The following is a 24,412-nucleotide window of genomic DNA, read 5'->3' as shown; positions in this document are numbered from 1 at the left end:
TATGGTTAACAGCACTAAACAGATGGCTATGCTGTGGGAAAGGAGGCCTTTACATTTTCTAGAATTTAGACCCACTAACTGCTTCAAACATTGGACATATTTCTAAGCAAATCCACACTTAATATTCTTCAGTATTTGGGAATTGACTGTTAAAATATGAATAATCCTCAGCAAGCATAATATATACTTAAAAATGTATTTGCCTCCCAAAGCCTTAATTCTTCCAAGGAGAGGGTCAAGGTGGGTGAGATAGTATCTTTTATCGGACTAACTTTTGCTGGTGAGAGAGAAGCTTTCGAGCCACACAAAGCTCTTCTTCAGGTAAGACATTAGCAGTTTTCTTTACTTCTATACTTTTGATGAGCAAGCCCCAGAGGTCTTTTCAAGCACTCAAAGTTAGTGATTGGTACAAAATATTCATGTGATCTTACATATGGATCCCATGAACAGGTCCTCAATCAGTTAAATGTTCAACAGTTAGTGAAATATTAAATTGTAGTAATACAATAAATGGACACAAATCAGATGTCAAGAATTATAACATTCAAAAACCAGTCGGAGAACACTTCAATCTCTCTGGTCACTCGATTTCTGATCTCAAAGTGACTATCCTTCAACAAAAAAACTTCAAAAACAGACTCCAACGAGAGACTGCTGAATTGGAATTAATTTGCAAATTGGATACAATTAACTTAGGCTTGAATAGAGACTGGGAATGGTTGAGTTATTATAAAACGTAACCTATTTCCCCTTGTTTATTCCTTCCCCCTTCCCCCCCACCCCCCCCCACTGTTCCTCAGACGTTCTTGTTAAACCCTGGATTTGTGCTGGAAATGGCCCACCTTGATTATCATACACATTGTAAGGAGAGTGATCACTTTAGATAAGCTATTACCAGCAGGAGAGTAGGGTGGGGGGAGAGAGAACCTTTTGTAGTGATAAACACCCATTTTTTTCATGGTTTGTGTGTATAAAAACATCTTCTGTATTTTCCACAGTATGCATCCGATGAAGTGAGCTGTAGCTCACGAAAGCTTATGCTCAAATAAATTGGTTAGTCTCTAAGGTGCCACAAGTACTCCTTTTCTTTTTGCGAATACAGACTAACACGGCTGTTACTCTGAAAACTTTCACTTCTGTGGCACCTATCATTATAGGATCTCCGGGTGCTTCTTAAATCATGAATTAAGCCTCATGACGCACCCATGAAGTAGGTATTCTCTCTGTCTGTATCTCTTGCATGTGCTTGCTCATTTGTTTGGTAACATTTTTCCAATATAAAAGGGTGGATTGTGTGAAGGTCATCATCTGTAAACGGTGCCCATCTGTAATTATGGGGAAATGAGAAATTCATTGGACCTTTGTGCCTCAAAGTCCCACAAGTCTCTCAGAGCTGGAAACATAACCCAGTTTTCCTTTCTCCGAGTCTTGTGCTCTAACCATAAGTCCCTCCTTTTAGTAGATGTAAGTTAACTTACTTTCAGATTCATGATGGAATTGATCTCCTCTCTTCCTGGAGTTCATATTCACTTATCAGTATTAGAGAAGTTGTTATGGTCTCTTGGCACTGGAATAAAAAATATATTCTCCCAAATTTGCCCTGAGCTTATTTGGATGAAATGCGGTTGATCTGAGTAGCACCTTTCAGGTGAGTTGCTTGGCAAGGGTATCTCTCTTTCTTTCAGGGGAGACACTGTGTAATCAGGATAGAGCCTATTTTTAATCCCTATTTCATTAAACCCCCTCGCTGTATTTACTTTTAAATAAAATGTGTGTATACTAGTTCTTCCTAAAGTGAGACATTTCTGTCAAGACCTGTGCCTGGGGACAGTTCAGTGTCTGGTTCTGATGGAATGCTGTGTGCGGAGTTTTCCAGTTCTAAGGTGCAATGCTTGTAATTGTTAGTAGAAGCATAGTTCTCACTATGACAATTCTAGGGTTGTCTGTGTTCCCATGTCTCTATTTTTTTTAGCATTTAAGTAGCTTCTTGTTAGAGCGAAGGTTTGCTATTGTCTGAATTTGATCTTCCTCAAGCTGGAAATAATTTTTATCCAGACTTTAAAAACTGCTTGCTCATATCCTGGGACCAGCATGGCTACTACAATTCTTCTAGAGGAAAGCAACTGGCTGAGCTGTCTAGAGATTTTGGGTGCTTCCTTGCACATAGGTGTGTTTCTCAACTACTGGAAAGATATTATTTCTAGTAAAGGACAAGCACTATCAATTTTCTTGACTTCTGAGTTGGTTTTGTTGGTGTTCATGAAATGTGTGGTGGCAGTTGTTGTCTACCTGCACAAGCTGGGAGAGCATACCTTTCACCTGCTTAGATAGCTAGCTGATTACGATCACCCACACCACTGTGGATCATGTCAAAAGATGAGTTTGTCAACACCAGGGTGAGTTGCTAGGATTCATCATAAACTACCTAAAGACCTGATTTAGCTCCAGTAAGTGGAGTACGTAGAAACTGTGCTAGACACAGCTCGATTCCAGTCCTTCCAGACTTGGGACAGGATTCAAGACGTCAGTCTGGCTGAAAGGAGAAGAATAAGTCAGTAGGTGACAGCTCACTCTATTCTTCAAATATAGCAGCTCATGGATGCAAGAGGCATGTCTCCACATAAATGGACTCTTGAAATCCTTGTGGAAGCAAGCCTCAGAGTGGGACGCTTACATTGGATCCAGAGAATGGATAGCCTAGTCCAGGGAAAATTTATCATTAGGAATGAATCCAAATGAGGATGGGGAACCAGGGAATTCTCTTTCAAACAATAGCAGTTGCACAAAAATGTTCTTGATATGAGGATGCGTACATATGACATAATAAGGGCTTTCATAAAGATGGTATTCCAAAAATTAAGGCTACCATGTTCCACATAAACACTCAAGGAGGTGCATCAGACTTTGGAAGTCCTGCAGTGTGAGACTGGAATCTGTTCCACAAGACATTGATAATCACCACATATCTGACAGGGAAAGAAAATAAGACCACAGACTCAGCCGATCAGTGGTACATTGTCATGAGTAGACACATCAGATCTTCTTTCATTGTGTGGGGCACCAGCGTGCTTTGCCACTCATGTACAATAAATCAGTTTTCCACTCATGGCACTGTGGAAAGCTGGCACTAGCAAGTGATGCCTTTCTTCCACCAGTTCCTCTGTTAGCAAAAGTACAAGCAAAACTCAGTGATCTTGGTGGCCCAGACAACTATTCAGTACAGTGCATACAGGTCAAAGTGGATCCACTTACTTTGCACAAAAACTGCTCAACTTCGTTCATTCTTTAATAGTTAGAATCTAACACTCAAGTATATTTGGCAACTATTTTGGTTTATCATGAACTAGCTAAATGTAGACAAGGTAGCTCCTTATAGGTTAGATTCATATTGGGCATGACTTAAAAAAAAAAAAAAAAAAAAAAAAAAAAACCCAAACACTTCATTATACCACCCCCAACTCCTGGGAGGGTAATGTTGTTGTTCTGACAAAACTGATGAAAGCTTTCTTGAACTGTTCGGTTCCTGTGAGTTTCTTATATGGAAGGCTGTCTTTTCTGAAAGAGAGACTTCATTGTTCCTAGAGCTTCAGGACTTGGTTATTATGCACCTTATATCAGATTTTGCAAGGATAAGATGGTGCTGTAGTTTCATCTGAGATTCCTCTCCTGAGTGATGTTGGCGTTCCACTTCATGACGCTCTCATCTTGTCCACATCCTTTTCACACCTATACGCCTATCCCCAGCAGTCCATATTCCTTATGCTTGATGTCAAAAGGTAGTTTGGAGTGGACTAAAGAGCTTAAAGTCTTCCAAACTTTTGTTTCTTTTGATACCAGTTTTCTGGACCGTGCATGCAAAAGGTCCGTCTCTAAGTGGACATCTGAGTAAATTTTCTTTTTGGTAAGATCCTGTTTGGCCTGAAACTAGAAGGTCATGACAAGACTGCTTTTTTCTATCAAGGTCATTTTTTTCATAACCAATCACTTGAAATAGGCTTATTTTGGAAGGTTCATCTCCTGTACAACTGAAGAAACTAATTGAAAGATTTGGAAGGTAGTATTTACATCCTCCAGGGTGGGTGCATGATGGCCAATATGGGGCCTAACTTAAAATCTACCCTGCTGTTGCTGTCCTCTGGAATCAAAATTCTTTTACCTGTGGGATTCAAAATTTGTTTGAGCTCTGATTTCAAGTTAAGAATCAAAAGTCCAAGACCTGCAGGAATTAGATCTTCAGAGAATCCGAGTTAACCCTAAGTAACTTTCCCTCTTACACTGTGTGGTATGTTTCACATGATAGCTCACATGTGTAAGAGCTTTGAAAGTCTTTCATCTGGAAGTTTCCTAAAGACTTATATTGTGTACTTTCCTTCTAAGCCACAGAGTATAGGGAACACCCATAGTAGAAATGGTGGGCTTGATGATACCCAATTGGATAAGAACAAATGTATCTTAAAACAACACTGGTAGAGAATATTTTTAAAAACTTATATCGGAGATTGATCTTTTGAGACTAGAAGTGCTAAAAGAAATTGTGCATGAATCAGATTTAAATGTATTTCAAGCAGATAAAATGCTTTAATATTTAGATTTGGTTTCTTACATAAATTTAATTTATTCTGTTCTTCTAGTTAAAGATGCCTAAATCTTAATTTTGAATACTTTGGAGCGAATTGAAGCTCAGGATAAAGAACCAGTTGTGCTCTAATGAAAATGTTAAAAGTTGCAGCTGACCCTATGCTGTCTGCATTCTTCAGCCTTGCAGTGTGGATTTAAATATTTGGTTTTACAACTGAGCATGCTTTCACTGTGTTGTGACATGCCAGAGGGGTTGAAAAAGGCGTAGCCTGTTGACAGCTTCAGCAGCTGCCTGTTCACTTTTAAAATGGGTTGTGCTGTTTTTCTTACCCTTAAAGTGTTTTAGCAAGATTCAAGCAATGTTAGGAAAGCGGAATGATCAGATAGTTAAAAGTAGAACTCTTGATTGACTCTGAATTATTTGAAGTATAATATATTAAGCACATGCCGTACGTCATTACTCAGTTTTTTTTCTTGTTTTCTTACAATTTTAAGACTTCAAAAACTGGCTGTTGAACGTTGTGCGATAAAGTGCTAAGAACAAATGTTCAGACTAGCTCCTGTAGCATGGTGGTGTTTTATTGCCTTACGGAACTTAGAATGTATAGATGAACAGTCTAACTACCTAAAGCGTTATATATAGTCAGTGAAAAGAGAGTCTAAAATGTAGCCTAACTTTGTGCATCGTAGTTTTTACAGTTTACTTGTAACTGTTGAAATTGAGTAGTCATTTTATTATGAATCCTCACTTCTCCTTGTTCTTTACCTCATATTTGTCTTTTGTAACTTGATAAATTGCAGAAGTATTACTTGCCTCTAAAACATGAGACGTAGAAACATTTTGTCACTGTGGTAAAGTGATATGTGAACATGTGTGTATCCAGTCATCTGTGGATTAAGGCAATGCCATTTTTAACTATCAGTTTTCAAGGTAGAATTGCACTTTAAACTGTACATAGATGATGGCCTGCCTAGGTTTTGTATGCAGCGTAGTGTGGCTTGAAAGCTTGTCTCTCGCTAACAGAAGTTGGTCCAATAAAAAATATTATCTTAGCCATGTTGTCTCTCTTCCTAGTTTTGGCCTAGTTTGAGAAATAATGTTTAGTATTCATGCCTTCAAGTTATTGCTGAAGTGCTGGATGTATTTTTGTGTAAATTACTGAGGAAATAATCTGCCTAAAACTAATTCGTCCAAACTTACTTTTGGAGGGGAGACTTACTATGTGTAGAGCGAAATTTTTATCCTTGTCTTCGCATTGTGTAAATAATCAGTTGATGTCCTTGTATTACTGATACATTTATAGTGTCTTGAAATATAGGACAGCACTTAAAAAGAGGAAGTGAGGGTTGCCTCAAAGTAGTACTTCAGGAAACAGTAAATGTTGGATTAATTAAATGATTCCATGGTCATCTTTCATCCACATTGTTATGCTGTCACTTCCTTCTCACTTTGTTTGTTTAGGCTGCAGTTTCCCAACTCACTTTATTTCAGAGGTGGGCAAAACATTGTCTTGAATGTGATATTTGTAGATCTTTGGTCCTCATGCTAAGTTCATACAGGATGTATTCATGGTTTCTGGTCTTGATCTTTTGTAATGCTTTTGGTTTAAATTTTACCCCTAAAATCAATTACTAAAAATCACTCCTCATAACACCACATGTGACTTCTCTGTGTATTCAAGGTCATATCTGCTTGCTTCCATAACCAAATATTGCTAGTACTTACTCATGTTAGTACTACAGAGCTAACATTTTAAATGGATTATATTTCTATGTACTCATCAAAAGAATTATTTACTAAATTTGATTTGCAGAGTAAAATCTGTTTTCAGTTAAACAAGTGTGAGTAGGGTTGTACAGGTATAATTGAGGGCATAAATTGCATTCAGTGGGACTGCAAAAGGTAAAGGAGGACTGTGACAGACCCAGACCAGTGGGATACAGGAGTCTGGTAGAAGGCAAATATATTGGCCACTGAATGAACAGTTTTGTGTTCCCTGAGTGACCAGAGCAGGGGCTGCCCTAGAGCAATCAGAAACCTGCCAGAACTAATTAAGACAGGCAAGCTAATCAAGACACCTGGAGCCAATTAAGATCTTTCTAGATTCAATTATGGCAGGCAGGCTAATCAGGACACCTGGTTTAAAAAGGACCTCCCATCAGTTAGTAGGGGGGTGTGCCAGGAGCAGAGAGTGAGAAGGCGTGCTGCTGGAGGAATGAAGAGTTCAAGCGTGATCAGGCTTCAGGAGGAAGATCCTGCAGTGAGGATAAAGAAGGTGCTGGGGGGAAGACAACGGGGAAGTAGCCCAGGGTGTTGTAGCTGTCACACAGCTGATACAGGGAACATTGTGGACAGCTGGTATCCACAGGGCCCTGGGCTGGAACCCAGTGTAGAGGGTGAGCCCGGGTTCCCCCCACCCCCAACTCCTGATCGGACACAGGAGGAGTTGACCTGGTCTGTGAGAAACACCAGAAGGGAAGGTCTAAATTGGAAAGGGATCTGCCCTTTCCCGACCCACTAGGTGGGACACAGAGACTGCGGGGATTGTTCTCAGTTTCCCCCATGTTGGCCAGTGATGATGAGGTTAGCTGAGTGGATGGCAGGTTTGAGCCACTAGCAAGAGTGGCCAAACTGAGGGCTGCCGTGAATCTCTGAGGCAAGCAAATCCGCCAATAAGCGCAGGACCCACCGAGGCAGAGGAGGAACTTTTGTCATAGGACATAACCTGGCATGCAGAATCTTCATTATTGTCTATCTGTGACAAGGAGAAATCAGCATGACTTTCAGATCCCAAGTTTATTTATCACTGCTGACATGAGAAAAAAAAACAACCCTTTTTATTAGGGCTGTCAAGCGATTAAAAAAATTAATTGCGATTAATGTCACAGTTAATAATAGAATACCATTTATTTAAATATTTTTGGATGTCTTCTCCATTTTCAGATATATTGATTTCCATTACAAAACAGAATACAAAGTATACAGTCCTCACTTTATATGTATTTTTGATTACAAGTATTTGCACTGTAAAAAAAAATAAAGGTAGTATTTTTCAATTCACCGAATACAAGTACTGCGGTGCAAATGTAGAATTATCTACAAAAAAACCCTGCACTCAAAAACAAAACAATGTAAAACTTTAGAGCCTATAATTCCACTTAGTCCTACTTCTTGTTCAGCCAATGCGAACATTTGCAGGAGATAATGCTGCCCGCTTTTTGTTTACAACGTCACCTGAAAGTGAGAACTGGCATTTTTATGGCACTGTTGTAGCTGGAGTCTCAAGATATTTACGTGCCAGATGCGCTAAAGATTCATATGTTCCTTCATGCTTCAACCACCATTCCAGGGGACGTGCATCCATACTGATGATGGCTTCTGCTCAATACCAATCCAAAGCAGTGCGGAGAAGGTTGAGTTTCTTTTTTGGTGGTTTGGGTTCTGTAGTTTCTACATATGCGTGTTGCTCATTCAAGACTTCTGAAAGCATGTTCATACCCCGTTCCTCTCAGATTTTGGAAGGCACTTCAGATTCTTAAATCTTGGGTTAAGTGCCGTAGCTATCTTTAGAAATCTCACATTAGTACCTTCTTTGCATTTTGCCAGATCTGCAGTGAAAGTGTTCTTAAAATGAACAGCATGTGCTGGGTCATCATATGAAATATTTGGCGAAATATTTGGCAAAATGTGGGTAAAACAGAGCAGGGGACATACAATTCTCCCCCAAGGAGTTCAGTCACAAATTTAATTAACGAGTTTTTTTAACGAGCATCATCGACATGGAAGCTTGTCCTCTGGAATGGTGGCCAAAGCGTGAAGAGGCATATGAATGTTTACCATATCTGGCACGTAAATACATTGCAATGCCAGCTACAAAAGTGCCATGCAAATGCCTGTTCTCGCTTTCTGGTGACATTGCTCATAAGAAGAGGGCAGCATTATCTCCTGTAAATGTAAACAAACTTGTTTGTCTTAGCGATTGGCTGAACAAGAAGTAGGACTGACTGGACTTGTAGGCGCTGAAGTTTTACATTGTTTTGTTTTTGATTGCAGATATGTAACAGAAAAATCTACATTTGTAAATTGCACTTTCACGACAAAGAGATTGCACTATAGTACCTATATGAGGTGAACTGAAAACTAGTATCATTTTTACAGTGCAAATATTTGTAATAAAAAAATACACTTTGATTACAGTTACAACACAGAATACAATATATATGAAAATGTAGAAAAACATCCAAAATATTAAATACATTTCAAGTGGAATCCTTCAGTCCTTCAATGTTGTTTTTAAAATTAAATGTTAGAAATTGACACAGTGTTTCATTTTGGGTTGAAGAAAACATTTTTTTCAGCCCAAAATTACTTTTTTTAATTGTCATCAAATTAAAAAATCAATTATTTGCACAGCTCTTAACTGTAAATGGAAGAGATTGAGAACTTTAAGTATGAAAGCAATTGTAAAGGGGCAGATGGTGCGTTGCCAGACTATCCAGTTGACATTTTGCAGTGCTGTCTTAAGAAAAAGAATTCAGTATTCACATTTTGAGACTCAGTTGAAATAGTGTTAATTATTCAAATTCTTTTTTCCTCCCTTTTTAAAATAATGAAGTGGGATATTATAGGCCTGTTTAGAAAGGTAACTTGGTTTTGACATATAAGCCATGGCAATCATAAATAATGAAGATGGGTTACAGAGCGGCAGATGCCCCATGGAAAACCGCAAATGTTTTTCAATTTTAAAATAGCTATCAAATATTGGCCAGATCCTCAGCTGTGCAGCCTGGGAGAGTGCAGAGAAAAGGGGACTCAAAGAAACCTCGCTGCTCACTGATTGAGATGCTTGCTGTAGGATTGAAACTGCCCTGATGTAATTTAGAGCAGTTTAAAGACTGCTTTAAGCTCTACATTGGCTGCAATAGTCACACAGGGAGTGCTGCACCAGGTGTGGATAAGGCAGAAGTCCGTGTACTCTTTGGCACTCCCCACCCCAACATGCTCCTCATGTGGAGGCAAGAAGATTGGGTGGCGTAAGCAGCTACAGCAGTTTTACACTCCCTGTGGATTCCCCTCTGTTGGGGAATCCCTTACACAGCATGAAGCAGTTGCAGCTGGCGTTGAGGATCTGATCAGTTTCTGTATCCAGTTTCCTTACCGTTCTTTTTTTTATATTGTCAAAGATACTGGAATTAAAACAGGATCTTTGTGTGAACTTACTGTTTAATCCTCTCATAACTCCAGAACCTGCGTGTGACTTCACAGATTTAATGCTTTTGAAATTATTGTCCTCCAAAAGAGAGTTGTGACTTCAGATGAAAAATAGGAGCCAAGAATAAACTTTTGACACATCCTGTGTCCTTGCAACTGATCTTTATAAAGAATAAGTGAATAGAAATAAATTCTATTTAGATGACCTCTATTTCCAAGCTTCTTATGAGGCACCAGTAGCTTTAAGAGATTTGGGTTGTATATTACCATTTAGTTTGAAAGTCTTCTTTCTGTGAAGATACTGTCTGTAAGGGGCGTAAGGCTATCTGATGATGGAGTGCTGCCTGAAATACTTTCTCTCCCTCGTTGTGACATATGTGCAGTTACTTACTTGGCTTTTAATTCTTCACTGTTTCACCCACCGTTATTCTTAAGGAGCGGCTGGCATATACCAGGTTTAGTAATGAGGTCAGTTGGAGACTTGCAAACTGAAAATATTAAACCAGATTTTGAAAATGCATTTCTAGGCCAGGTCTACACTAGGAAATGAGGTCGCTTGGATGTGAAAAATCCACACCCCTGAGCGACGCATTAAATCAATTTAAACCCGGTATAGACAGTGCTAAGTTGAAGGGAGAATTCTCCCAATTGACATAGTTACTGCCTCTTGGGGAGGTGGAGTACCATCAGAGAAGATAGCATTTTCGCTGAAGCACTACAGTGGTGCGACTACACCTGTGCAGCCGCACTGCTGCAGTGTTTCAAGGGTAGACCTAGAATCTTTAACTAAAACATGGTTGATGGAAAAATACCTTCCATAATAAGCTATTAAACTCTTGCCTGGTGCGTATGGATGCTCTCTCTATAAATATCAATAAATGAGGCTGACAATATATTGAAAATAAATTGTCCGACAGTGATACCTCTCCCACATGCTTCCCACATGTGCAGAAGGCTAGGACATCCAAAGGTAGTCAGATTTTGTTTATGGTTCTTTAATGGTAGTTTTTTTTTTCCAAAGTTTGGATTCACTGGAGTTTGGACTACAGGATGACAGAAGTAGCTAATGTTCTGTTACAGATATGAGTGCACAGGCTTGGCGAGTCGTCTTTACAACAGATCTGCAGAGTTAAGTTTACTGGCAGCTTTGTTGAGAAGGTTCTTGATAACTTCAGTTTTCATTATAGTTTTTTAGCACCTTAGCATCAAGCATTCACTCAGTTGTTAATTCTAGCACTGTTCAGTGGATCTTAAATTTACATTAGCCTTTTAATTAAGATACTGTCACTTTTTCGTAGTATTGTAATTTTATGTGCATGTTGATGCCAGTCTACTCAATTGGTTATTTTATTTACTTGGCCCTGATGAAAATGTTAGCTAAATTTTGGCAGGGTTTCAGGGTACTTTTATTTATTCACTCAGCACCTAAATACAAGGCATTGGGTTTGTAATTGTTCATACAACTATGGAACAGTGAAAGGAGACTAGATAACTTGGCCCAGATCTTAGCCTTGCACTGTCCCATTTGGGTAAAGTTGGCTTCACTGACTCCTACACTGAGGGCTTGTCTACACTACAGCTTAAGTCGAAGTAACTTATGTCACTCAGGGGTATGAAAAAACCACCCCCCTGAATGACATAAGTTACATGGACTTAAAATACTGTCTCCCGCTGACATAGCCTCTGCCTCTCGTTGAGATGGAGTCATTACGTTGAATGGGGAGCGCTCTCCCATTGACATAGTTGGCGCAGTTGCAGCTGATGCAGCTGCACCAATGTAACGTGGTAGTGAAGACAAGCCCTGAGGAAATCCTTAGAGTTGTCCCCAGGTGACTTTCCCCCTCAATTACATGTACCATCCTTTCAAAAGACACATTGTAGGAATCAGACAAGTTAAATAGAAGAGAACAACTTAAACAGTACACCAAATCTTGCTACAAAAGTCCACAAACTATAGTGACTTTTGTTGTTACTACTGTGCTAATTAAATCCACACTGTGAATCAGCAATAAATTAATCAAAAAGATGTAATACAAGGTATTCATGCTTCATATTAACTTAGAGGTAATCCACTCAAAGTCTCCCAATGGTGGTAGCACCAGCAGAGATTTTTGTGTAAAAGTCACGAGTGTAGACAAGGCCCTGTAGTGAAGAACTGTGATTCTGCTTCTGTTTTGCTAATTTAATGGCCTGTAAAATAGACATAGGTAAAAGTGATTGCAGAGGGGACTGATAGCATTTATCTACTCTCTCTGACTAGCTGTACTTGGCACTGCAATAAAATCAGTGGTGAGAAATCTGTCCAAAGCTACCTTTGTTACTCTTTGTGCCTCTTCTTCGGTGACCTAAGGTGGAAAAGAGTGCAAAAAACACCCCTTCAAATGGGATAAGTCAAGGTTGGGGGATTTTCCATTGAGAGAGCAGCTCTTGTCTTACTGTAGAAAATTCCCAGAGAACAAAAACCCAAGATGATAAAGAGCAACAGAAGGATGAAAAAAAACTTCACTGTTTCCTCTGTTTTTGCAAAAAAAAAAAAAAAAAAAAAAAAAAAAGTGACAACACAATACAAGTAGCCTCTGGATGTCAGGCATTCAGGGACAGAGGGAAATGGCACCCAGCTGGTTCTCTGCAGCAGCAGCTTTGAATAAAACAAAACCTAACAAAACCCAGACCCACCACCACAACCCTTTGGGTTTTGCTTCTATCCTCTTTGAATAATAAAGCTATGACTATCTTTAAAATGTAGGTGACACATTGCATTTCATACCTGCGTATATTATAGCATACCTTGAGTTTTTGTTTTGATGTGCTTTTCTTCTCTCAACACTGATATGCCATCATTCCTTTTAGAATGGAGGACTGCATTTGCTTGAGTTCAGTTTGTGGAGGTGTAGGATCTCAATTTAGATTTTGAGGCATCTGTTTTCATTAATTCTGATTGTGTTGTCTCCCATCTACTTGTGCTCAGGCAGCTTGGCACATCCACAGTTGTGATCTGTGGATAGCTTAAGAAGAGAATGCTTTCTGATCTTGTGCTTTAAAAGGAAGGAGAGTTGAGATGGCTTGTTTCAGCTGTTGGTTATTGAGGAAGTTGTGGTATCCTTTAATCCTTAAGTGGGTGCTACATGTGACAAATCGCCAGGCCAATAATGAAGTGCTTGGAATTCATTATCTCAGAGTTTGAAAAGGTTATCACAGTTTGTATGGAAAAGCCCAATGTACGGAAGGATGTTTTTACTTTTAATAATGTAAATAGTAGAAACTGGGAACTCACCAAGCATTAGTTTAGTTTTTGCTTCTTAACTCTCGTACAGAACAGTATGTGAAACAAACTTTTCATGTCTTATCAAGTTAATGCTTAGTTACGGTATTACTAACCTGAAGATTTTATTTATATTCTGAATTCCTTTGGATTTGCCATTTGATATATTTTACTTATTAGAAACCCCCTTGGATGCCGATAGAGCTATTTTTAGTTTTGTTCTGTTTTTCTTTTGGCCTGATTTAATGGTTATACTATTGCAGGTTGGGATGGGGAAATTGTTTTACTTCTGAATACACCTGACTTCTGTTAAAGGCCATATTTCCTTAGAGACATTATTTCATTTTGCCGAAGCCGTACTTCCAAGATAATGATCTCTGAATATTTTCTGAGCTCTTCAGTTTATATATACAGTTCAAAGTGTTTTCTAAGGCTCTGTGATCACTTGGATTCTACTTCAAAATCTGTTTTTAAGTGGACTAGAGTCCTTTCAGCCTTAAGTGACAAATAGGTGATCCTTTTAGCTACCCACCCTCCCTGACAAGTGTGGGAACTCAGTTGTGGAAATTCAGAAGCCTGGCCTGTGACGTGGGGAAGAAAATAGTGGCTTTTACAGCATATTCTCCCCCCCCACCCCTTTTTTTTTAAAGGCCTGAGCTCCATGAGTGCTGCTGTTCCCCACAGACTCTCCCCTACTTTTCTCATGCTGCCTAGCAAGATAACTTTCCTCATTATACTGAGAATCAGCCATGTCATCTTTGTCAGGTTGAAATATGTGAACACCCACTCCATCCATAAAATGTTTTCTGACAAATTCAAGCACTACTGTGTGACTAATCAGTCTAGTCTCTTTAGGTAGATTTCTAGATTGGATCTATAAATCAAAGGTGCTATATAAGAATTTATGCTTAAAGATCCATAAAATTAATAAGCATCCATCCCATACTCTAGATGCCTTTAAATAATTAAATTTCAAATATTGTGATTCCAGGATGTTTGCTAGTTTCACTGTCAAGGCGCTCTAAATACTAGGGATACTAGAGAGACAATGTGACTGAGATAATATCTTTTATTGGACCAACTTCCGTTGGTGAAAGAGATACGGTTTTGAGCTTACACAGAAATTGGTACAACAAAAGATATTACTTCACCCACCTTGTCTCTCTCGGATCCTTGGACCAATACAGCTACAATAACACAGCAAACCGGGATATTAGCGTTATTTCATGTACAATGGAACAGTTATGAGGTATGTGGCTTGCTTTGAATATTAAACTGACTCAATTGTAGGTTCTCCTTTGTAATATTACCAGCTGATTTGTTTTCTTGAGGCTGGTCACATTCATGCAAATGAATAAATGCAAAAGGAAAGCTGCTTTTTTAGTCTAGGAAAGTAGTTCTGTAGCATTGATCCACTCTCTCTACAGTTATGATTAGCTTGACCAGCTGTTGTGATGTAAGTGAACCAGATCCTGTAATACTTTCCTTCTTGCTTTTTGTGAGTTAAAAATTGCAGATAGTAAGTGCTAGCCAGAACAGGCACCACGGAATCACTTCATCAGGATGGGAGGAAGCTCAAATACTCAGCAGAGTTAAATTGTATGGAATCTCTTTCACTTGCAGAGTTTCCTGAAGCTCAGGAGCTCCGCAGGAGAAAGGAGGAGCCAAAAACCACACCCCTTCATGCACTGGAGTCAGGTAGCATTGAGCTGTCAAAAGATTTGTCAAGAGATGCTGTACCTGTTACACAGTATGATCATACAATTCAACAGAGATAATTAAAATCAAATAAACTTGCAACTTGAGATAATCAAAATCAAATAAACACTGCAACTTGAGACCATTACTCCTTGTTCTGTCATCAGCTACCACTGAGAACAGTCTAGATCCATCCTCTTTGGAACCCCCTTTCAGGTAGTTGAAAGCAGCTATCAAATCCCTCCTCATTCTTCTCTTCCGCAGATGAAACAATCCCAGTTCCCTTAGCCTCTCCTCATAACTCATGTGTTCCAGTCCCCTAATCATTTTTGTTGTCCTCCGCTGGACTCTTTCCAATTTTTCCACGTCCTTCTTGTAGTGTGGGGCCCAAAACTGGACACAGTACTCCAGATGAGGCTTCACCAATGTCGAATAGAGGGGAACGATCACGTCCCTCGATCTGCTGGCAGTGCCCCTACATATACACCCCAAAATGCCATTGGCCCTCTTGGCAACAAGGGCACACTGTTGACTCATATCCAGCTTCTCGTCCACTGTAACCCTTAGGTCCTTTTTTGCAGAACTGCTGCCGAGCCATTCGGTCCCTAGTCTGTAGCGGTGCATGGGAGTCTTCCATCCTAAGTAAAGGACTCTGCGCTTGTCCTTGTTGAACCTCATCAGATTTCTTTTGGCCCAATCCTCTAATTTGTCTAGGGCCCTCTGTATCCTATCCCTACCCTCCAGCGTATCTACCTCTCCTCCCAGTTTAGTGTCACCTACAAACTTGCTGAGGGTGCAATCCACACCATCCTCCAGATCATCTATGAAGATATTGAACAAAACTGGCCCGAGGGCCGACCCTTGGGGCACTCCACTTGATACCAGCGGCCAACTAGACATGGAGCCATTGATCACTACCCGTTGAGCCCGACAATCTAGCCAACTTTTTATCCACCTTATAGCCCATTCATCCAGCCCATACTTCTTTAATTTGCTGGGAAGAATACTGTGGGAGACCGTGTCAAAAGCTTTGCTAAAGTCAAGGAACAACACGTCCACCACTTTCCCCTCATCCACAGAGCCAGTTATCTCGTCATAGAAGGCAATTAGATTAGTCAGGCATGACTTGCCCTTGGTGAATCCATGCTATCTGTTCCTGATCACTTTCCTCTCCTCTAAGTGCTTCAGAATTGATTCCCTGAGGACCTGCTCCATGATTTTTCCAGGGACTGAGGGGAGGCTGACTGGCCTGTAGTTCCCAGGATCCTCCTCCTTCCTTTTTTTAAAGATGGGCACTACATTAGCCTTTTTCCAGTCGTCCGGGACTTCCCCCGATCGTCATGAGTTTTCAGAGATAATGGCCAATGGCTCTGCAATCACATCCGCCAACTCCTTTAGGACTCTCGGATGCAGCGCATCCAGCCCCATGGACCTGTGCTCCAAACTCTTTCCCCCTGCAGAGGTTGAAGAGATGTGACTGCTATTCTCCTCAAACCATTATCATGGATGGGAGAGAGGAAATGCTGCTATATCCCTCGGTGAGATGAGAAATACTTTTTGGATTCCCTTCTTCCATCCTCCTGATGCTGGGGTAGGCAAAAAGGTTGGTTGCATAAGGTTCATGGATTGGTCGTTAAAATGACACTGGAATGAACCACCTTTAATGCTGACCTTGGACAGATGTACATTGTCACGAGACATAATTTTACCTCTGGAGTGTCTCATTACCTAAAAGATTTGCAGGGAGGAGTTTTTATGATAGGCTTTGTATTTCAGTAAATTGACGTGTGCAGTGTGGGTGGCTTACCTCCTGTTGCTGAGATGTGGTAGGAGGCAGGGGAGATGTGCAGAAAGAATTCGTTGTGAAATGTAATTTGTAACTCCAACAAGAAAGACACCTTCTCTGGCTGGTAAATCTTCTGGGCTTTGTCAGAGCCCACTGACAAACCTTAGTAGGTCCTTGGGATTAATAGATGGGAGAGGAGGAATTGGGAAAGCTTGAATCTAGCTGGTGGCTATAGGCATGGAGTGGGGCCAGGGAATCAGTATGGCCAGTGGAAAAACTTGATTCACTTTTCAGTACTTTACTATCTGTGCTTTTATCTGTCAACTGCCACTTCATGTACATAGAAAAATTTGAGGAATTTGCTAATTTTATTTAGTTACGTAAATCTTTTATAAAAGTGCCTTGACTCTGAGATTTTGTCTACAACTGCTTGGACTTACACTTTGAACTACTACAGCTGAGGCAGTGTTCGCTAGAGGGATCCAAAGTAAATGTTAGATTGCAAATATTGGGATGTCACACATTGCTGCATTTACATAAAATTACCATTAATATGGTGCACAGTAGAAGCAGCAGATTTGATCTGGAAACAATTTCACTTTAGGTTTTAAGGTGCTAGTAACAAGAAATTAAGATGTGATTTTAAAATACGGCTTTTAAACTGCCCCCTGTGATCTGTGTTTTAAACCTCTAGTTTTGCCTCTGTGTTCTTTATTTCAGCTACAAAAAAATTCATACAGATCAGTTGGTTCTTGTCAACTGTTTTTTTAACAAGATGTGAATTTGTGCCAAGTAATTACCATTTCTGGTGTCACAAGTGACTCTGAAATTCATTCCTTGCACAACATGATTAACTTAGTAGAGCTGCTCTCAGCAGTAAAAATACTCAGTATGTTACCTAATGTGCATTCTACTTTTAGAGTGTATTCTGAAGTTTATTCATCTGGTTTACTCTATATAGGGATTTCTATGCCAAAGAAGATATTTTTGAGGAAACAAAAATAATTGCTCTTTTGGGATGATGTTTAGAAAAACTCTTTAGTCTGAACCCTGCCAATTTGTTATACAGCTGTTAAAATGACATAATGGTTTTTTGTTTGACCAAGGGCATAAATAAGAACTTCCTTCCTCCTTCATTTTTATTTATTCTAGCTCTGTGCCGGATTCATGATAAATCTTTTTCAAATTACTGTTGTTAATTGAGGGGGAGTGCCAGTAAAATATGTTTTACCAACTTTTTCTTGATGTAATCTGTGAGTTAATTTTTGTGAACTAGATTACTTCTCTCCCCTTAACCTCCAGTATAAATTGGCCCAATGCATTGAAGAAAAACATTATACTTCTTTCACTTAGAAATCTTTCTTTGAGACTATTTGATTGTCTGAAACACCCAAAAATCTTGACACCCTTTATACTTAAGGTAGAGTAGAATGTGTTTAACCAGTGTTTGAAATGTGTTTAAAAACTGAATCACAGAACTATACATTCTATCCCTCTTGCTCCGTGTATTTAAGGTGTTACTGTTTTAGTTATGAGGCATGTTTCCTGTCAGTGTCCAGTTTATGCTGAAGGAAATGACTACATTGGTGATCAACGTCATGAACACAGGCATAAGTGTTTTAGAAAGGAACTTAAGTTTGGCTAGGGTGGTACTATAAATAAGTATTGATTCTGTAAATTTGGATGGTATTTGTGCTTTAGGAAGGGCATGGTTCTCAGACTGTGAGTGTTCAGCAAGCATAGAATATAATGATTTCTCGCTACATTTGGCGGCAACAACATGGAGTGGTTTACTTCCCCATCTATTGGTAAAAGAGGTGAATAAGCTTTTAGATAGGTGCAAATGACGTGCTTATGTAGAAAAATGGAATGCCTGTTAACCCATTCAGATATTTAAAAAATTCTAATAGTACCCTTTTACTTGTAATATTGTAATGAGGGATTGACCATAGTAAGCTATTGTATTTTAATAATTATGAAAGGGCTTCTTGAATTACAAGTTGCTTGCTTTTTAAACTTCTTTAACATTTTTCATGACGTGCACATCACTAATATGTATGTAAGATAGTAATCCTGGGAAGGGTGATGTGTAAGAACTTAAAAAATGTCTACACTGAAATATCCAAGTTCTAGTTATGGAGAGTCATGTGCAGAATTTAACTCGCTGTCATTTTTCCCATTCCCAGCTGCCTTAGGGTCAAAGAGAGCCCTGTAGATATCTAATGCTGAAGCTTGATGTTAAAACTGAATTGTGTGTCAGAAATTGATTTTTTTTTTTTTTTTTTTTTTTTTTGTTGAACTTGCTGATAAAATTCTCCAGGGCCCTGTTGTGTCTATTATATTTTTGTCCAAAGGTGGCTTGTTACAGTGACTCTGTAACTCTACAACATAGATGTTCACCTTCCAAATGCTGGGATACAAACATCTTTTGGCAGTAAAATTCAGAAGAAATAAAATGTCATAGGCTTGTTCTCTTCTGGCTTTTTTTTTTTTTACTGTCCTGTTTGTCAAGCTTTGCTTTCACATTGAAGGCCCCAGACTCTGTGAGATTTGTAAGAAGGATTCCCTCAAAACAAGCGGAGAATAAAATGAAAGGTTTAGAACTTTTCAGAATATAAGGGCTAAATAATACCATATTTCCTCAGTCATATACAAACGTTTATTTTCTTAAAGATTTAATGATCCACTTTTGTGAAAATACATTTTTAGCAGTTCTAGCTTTCAAATTCAAAAAGCAGGGAAAGAAAGGAGGATAGATATGTGAAGTGAGAGCTTGTGGAGACATGATAAAAGGAATGCTGCTGTAACTGTGCCAACCTGCGTGGTGTGCTTTAATTCAGTGATTGATTTGGAAGGAGTTTGCTTGAAGGTACCACCTTCTGACAGATTACCTCTGCTGCTTCAAACAGCAGTTCAATAGATGCAGAATTATTCCTTTTTAATAGCTAGTTAGGTTATTATGCAGGATTGTTCATTTGTGATAGTAATCACCTATGTCTTCTTTCTGACATCTTCTCTCACTCTTTTCCTCTTCCTCAACTCTACCTCACTATAAGGTAGTTATGTTATTTTGTACGTCTGCAGATAATTTATGTACAGTGCAAATTTTCAGGTCTTCAATTTCATGATCCTTTTGTTCTGCAGTGGATTACAGCCACATTTGCCGATGTGGTCAGAAAGGAATACAGAAAATTTAACCACAGAGATAAGCAGAGGACCATAAGCTGATTTTAGTACGCATCAACCCTCCACTCAGTCCTGATCTCACTCACCTGCAAAGAAAAGCCAGTGAATGGATCAGTCCGCAGGTAAAAAGAGTTGCTGTTGGCCCTCACCTCACAACATACAAGAGGAATCTGTCCGTCACAGCTCGTTAGGGAGAAGAGGAGCCACTGGGTGGTAGTGAGGAGCTTATTGTCATGGGGTGGTGATCCTTAGTTTCTCTGTAGAAGATCCAATCTTCAGTCCCTTCTTCTCTATGTAGCTCGATCAGTAGCTTCTCTTTTTTTGTCAGGAAGGATGATAAGGTTGCCTTCTCTCATTCCCAACCCCACACAGGAGTACTGAAAATTGGTCTCTTCCGAAACCTTGTCTATACACAAACTTGCACTAAAATCACTAACTTGGTTTTATTCACACCTCTTCTTGCTTGGGTGCAACTCTGTGTGGACACTTTTATTTCTGGATAAATGTCCATAAACACACTTGGACCAAAATAACAAAAGCTGTGAATTAAAACCAGTTTAGTTAACTTGGTGCAAGTCTGTTGGCAGACCAGCCTGAGAATGAAAGCAGGTATCAGGACCTTCTCACTACTGAAATTGCTGGTCCAGCAGAATTTCTTCTTGTGGAGTGGGGAAGGAGATCCAGGCAATAATTCTAGGCTTATTTATGCTGTGGCCACTAAAGACAGCAGCTAGACAAACGGATAATGGTCTGAGTTGCTCACCATATCTAGGTACCCAGCCCACCACAACTATATATTATGGTTGGTGGTGGGAGAGCTGGATCACATTTTCTCTCTCATATATATCCAAAAGTTTCCAGACTGCTATAGGTGACAGGGAAGATTGTAGGGAGCAGTGGGATCTTTCAGATACCCATTTTCCCAAGATGTATGTAGGAGGGACAGTGACAATGGGAAGCAATGTTTCCCACTCCTGCTGACCAGAAAGTGAGCAGAAGTTTCCTTTTCAGATGTCCACAGCAGGGAACTGGGCTTCATTTGACTTGGAGGAAGAAAGAGGGAGGGATATTAAAGATAGTTTATTTTATCTCTTTAATCAAAGTATGTCATTAGCTTGAATGAGGCTTCCTTATTTTTAAATGTTTGTATTCAGAGGTAAGCCACACTTTGTGTTCTGGACAGAGCATCAGTTAGTCTCTTTACCTTAAGTAAGAATCTAGCAGGAGACCTTTAGAAGGTTTCATTCCAAGGGAATTTGTGTCTTTACTCTGAATTATAAACTGGGAATAAGCGACAATTTGCTAAACTTGTTTTACTTGTGAGTTATTAAAAACTATTTAGCATTGTAGATACTAGTCACATGTTGGACCCTGATGCTTATGGCTAAGGATTGTGAAAAGTGTTAGGGATTAGGCTCTGAAGTCCCACTCCCTTTCCTGTAAGCGAAATTGATTTTCAGTAGGATTTGGGCACTTCTGAAAATATTGTCCTATGGCATTAGCATACATTCCCACACAACCAAAATATTAAAGTTTTAGATGTAATTACTAGTACCTAATGGTCTATATGGGCCATACTTTATCAATGAACTCCAGTTTTGACCTGGATAGCTGTAAAGGAATGCAGCAGGGAATCTTCTATACCAGGGCTTCTCAACTGTTTTCTTTCTCCCCCAACATGCTGTATAAACTCCCCATCCCACCAGTGCCACAACAACTGTTTTTCTGCATATCCAGAATATTAAAAGCCAGGGCCGGTGTTAGGGGGTAGCAAGCAGGGCAACTGCCTGGGGCCCCATGCCTCAGGGGGCCGCACAAAGCTAAGTTCCTCAGGCTTTGGCTTCAGCCCTGGGCAGCAGGGCTTGCACTTCAGCTTCAGCCCCTGCTCTCTGGTTTATTTTGGTGGCCCCCTGACACCTCCTTGTGGACCACCAGGGAGCCCCAGTTCCCTAGTGAGAACCACTGTTCTATACTGTTTTCTTGAAGCCCATCACCAGCACCTCACAATCTCCAGAGCTCTGATCTCTCAATGCTTCCCACCCTTCCATCTCTTGTCAGAGCACTGAAAACATGTGCAGTTGTAAGAGAAATGTGTATACTTGGTTCAATAAAGCCTTATGCAAACTTCTCAAGGAATCAGAACCCATTACATAGCGGGCTTAACTTTTCGTAGAGACATGAAGATACCAGGGTATTTCTCATTACCAGTGGGGAGGAAATTATGACATTTGGTCCATAAATGTTGGATCAGATACTGAAATAAAGTGAAAGTCAAAGCTCATTGATATGTTTGCAGTTAGTAGTAAAGAAAAGCTGCTACTTAAGAACAGTCACATACAAGGGAAGAACAGCCTGTCAATATGGGAAGTTAAAAGAGAAAGTCAGGGACACTGTGCTAGAAATACAGCCCAAAAGAATTTCTCTTAATCTCATTATGATGCTCCTCAGATTTTTGTTGTCTTGCATAAAGCTGGTCTCTCACACCAGAGTACATTCACGCCTCCTGCAGTGACTAATAATTAGTTCAATTATATTCCTCAATGCAGATTCTCTACCAGATACCATGACCCAAAAGCTGTGCAGGTTTTCTTCAGCCTCCATGCACAGCTATTCACCACTATCTTCCTTTGTTTTCATCCTCTGCACAAACTTCATTTGCCCATCTACAGACAGTTCACTCACTTGTACTAAATATTTTGAGGTATATTGAGGTGAACATTACAAACATCCTTGGATGTGGCTACTCCAAAACTAGCACAAAGAGAGAGCATATGAGTAAGCTTGTACTGCTGCTGTCTGTGCTTTACCTGTTCTGCAGATAAATAGAAGTCAGTCTCCAGGGATGTCAGTCTCTCACTACTCATCAGCACAGAAATGAATAAAATAGAACAGTGCTCCAACAAAACACTTTTTTCCATGGTTAAACTATAATTTTAAGGCTCTCAGTTATTGAGAGAGCTGTTATAATTACTGCTGTGCTTGCTATGATTTTGTACTCTTTTCTTAAGTGTACTGAGGAGCTGAAATTAGATGTTTTCTGAGTTCAGAGCTTGTTTTTAATGTGTATACTTTTAATTTTATGGTGTGTTTTAAATGAAGGTGGCATACATTTCATAAGGTGTGTTTAAGCACAATACATTGTGATACTTTGGAGAACAGTTATTTTTGCTTCATGGAGAAGTGGATTTGTGTTCCTAATAGTAATGGAAAATGAGATTTTTGTCTGATACTAGTTTGAAAGGCCTCTTTTAATTGTTACTAACTTCAGAATGTTGTTAGCAAACAAATCTATTCAATAATTAAATTATGCTAAGAAAATAGCTGTAGAAATTTAAATTATGTTTTCAGGAAAATGTTACAAATAATATCCAGATGACTCATTTTGAAAAGGACTACAAATAGTTTTCTTAATTGTTTTAAACAGTCTTGTGGCACACCTACCACTAATGCAAACAATGGCTTAGTTTTTTATCCAGTTCTTAGTATTTTCTTTTGCTACATAATTACAAAATAAGAATCCATCCAGATTGCTCTGGCTTTTTTACAATGTTGAAAAGCCCCCAAAATCTCTATATCAAAAATAAACCGTTCATGTTTCAAACATAATACCCGTGACCACACACAATTATAAGCTCCTTTTATGAGCTAGTCAGCTATTAGAATAAGGCAGGGTATATCTTTTACCTTTGAAGATACGTGGCTCCTGGATTAGATCAAATAGAATGACTTGTTACACAGAACCTTAGAGTTATGAACACCAATTATGAACTGACCAGTCAACCACACACCTCATTTGGAACTGAAAGTATGCAATCAGGCAGGAGACAAAAAAACCCAAATACAGTACAATACAGTACTGTGTTAAATGTAAACTACTTAAAAAAAAAAAAAAAAAAAAGGAAAGCTTTGATAAGGTAAGAAAACTGTTTCTGTGCTTGTTTCATTTAAATTAAGACGGTTAAAAGCAGCATTTTATATTCTGCATAGTAAAGTTTCAGAGCTGTATTAAGTTGTAAACTTTTGAAAGAACAACCATGACGTTTTGTTCAGAGTTACAAACAACCTCCATTCCTGAGGTGTTCATAACTCTGAGGTTCTACTGGATTGGGAATTTTAACTGGTTGCAAGCTGGAGGAATTTGTGAAGGTCAAGGCTCCTGGAATGTGAAAATGTGTCCCCATGTTGATGGATCCCATGAGGTCTCAGGTCTGTCTCCATACACCATAAACTCATTGTGCCAACTGATGCAGAAATGAGATTCAGCATTTACTCCACCAGTGCAGGTCTATTGTCAATATGCCCTAATGCTAACTGTCATTGAAGCACGCATAGGGTTGCCAACCCTCCCGCATTGGCTGGGGGTCTCCTGAAATCGGCCTCAATCTCCTAGTAACTATTAAAGGCAATCTGGGAGATTTTAATAGGCCAAAGTCCGGTCAGCGGGACTAAGGCAGGCTCCCTGGCTCCGCACAGCTCCCGGAAGTGACAGGCACGTCCCTCTGGTTCCTAAGCACAGGGGCGGCCAGGGGATCTCTGCACACTGCCTCCACCCTGAGCACCGACTCCGCAGCTCCCATTGGCCGGAAACGGCGGCCAATGGGAGTTGCGGGGGTGGTGCCTGCAGGTGGGGCATTGTGCAGCGCCGCCTGGCTGCCCCTGAGCCAGACATGCTGATCGCTTCTGGGAGCTG

General features: G+C 39.7%; 1 protein-coding gene across 5 annotated transcripts in view; it reads left to right on the top strand.

The window, feature by feature from the left end:
- The window catches only part of RAPH1 (Ras association (RalGDS/AF-6) and pleckstrin homology domains 1), a 536,692-nt gene that overhangs the window by 399,129 nt on the left and 113,151 nt on the right, over window positions 1–24,412 (top strand). The window contains exon 1 of one of the 5 annotated variants that reach the window (XM_074967967.1): window positions 221–321. The exons of the other annotated variants lie outside the window; for them this stretch is intronic. The gene's annotated coding sequence lies outside the window, so the exon portion shown is untranslated. Of the gene's footprint in view, window positions 1–220; window positions 322–24,412 lie in introns of those variants that run through there. 5 annotated transcript variants of the gene reach the window in all.

Source organism: Natator depressus, chromosome 11 (genome assembly GCF_965152275.1).
Source record: "Natator depressus isolate rNatDep1 chromosome 11, rNatDep2.hap1, whole genome shotgun sequence".
NCBI classification, from domain to species: domain Eukaryota; kingdom Metazoa; phylum Chordata; order Testudines; family Cheloniidae; genus Natator; species Natator depressus.
The sequence above is the reverse complement of the archived record's forward strand: the minus strand, read 5'-3'. Positions and strand labels throughout refer to the sequence as shown.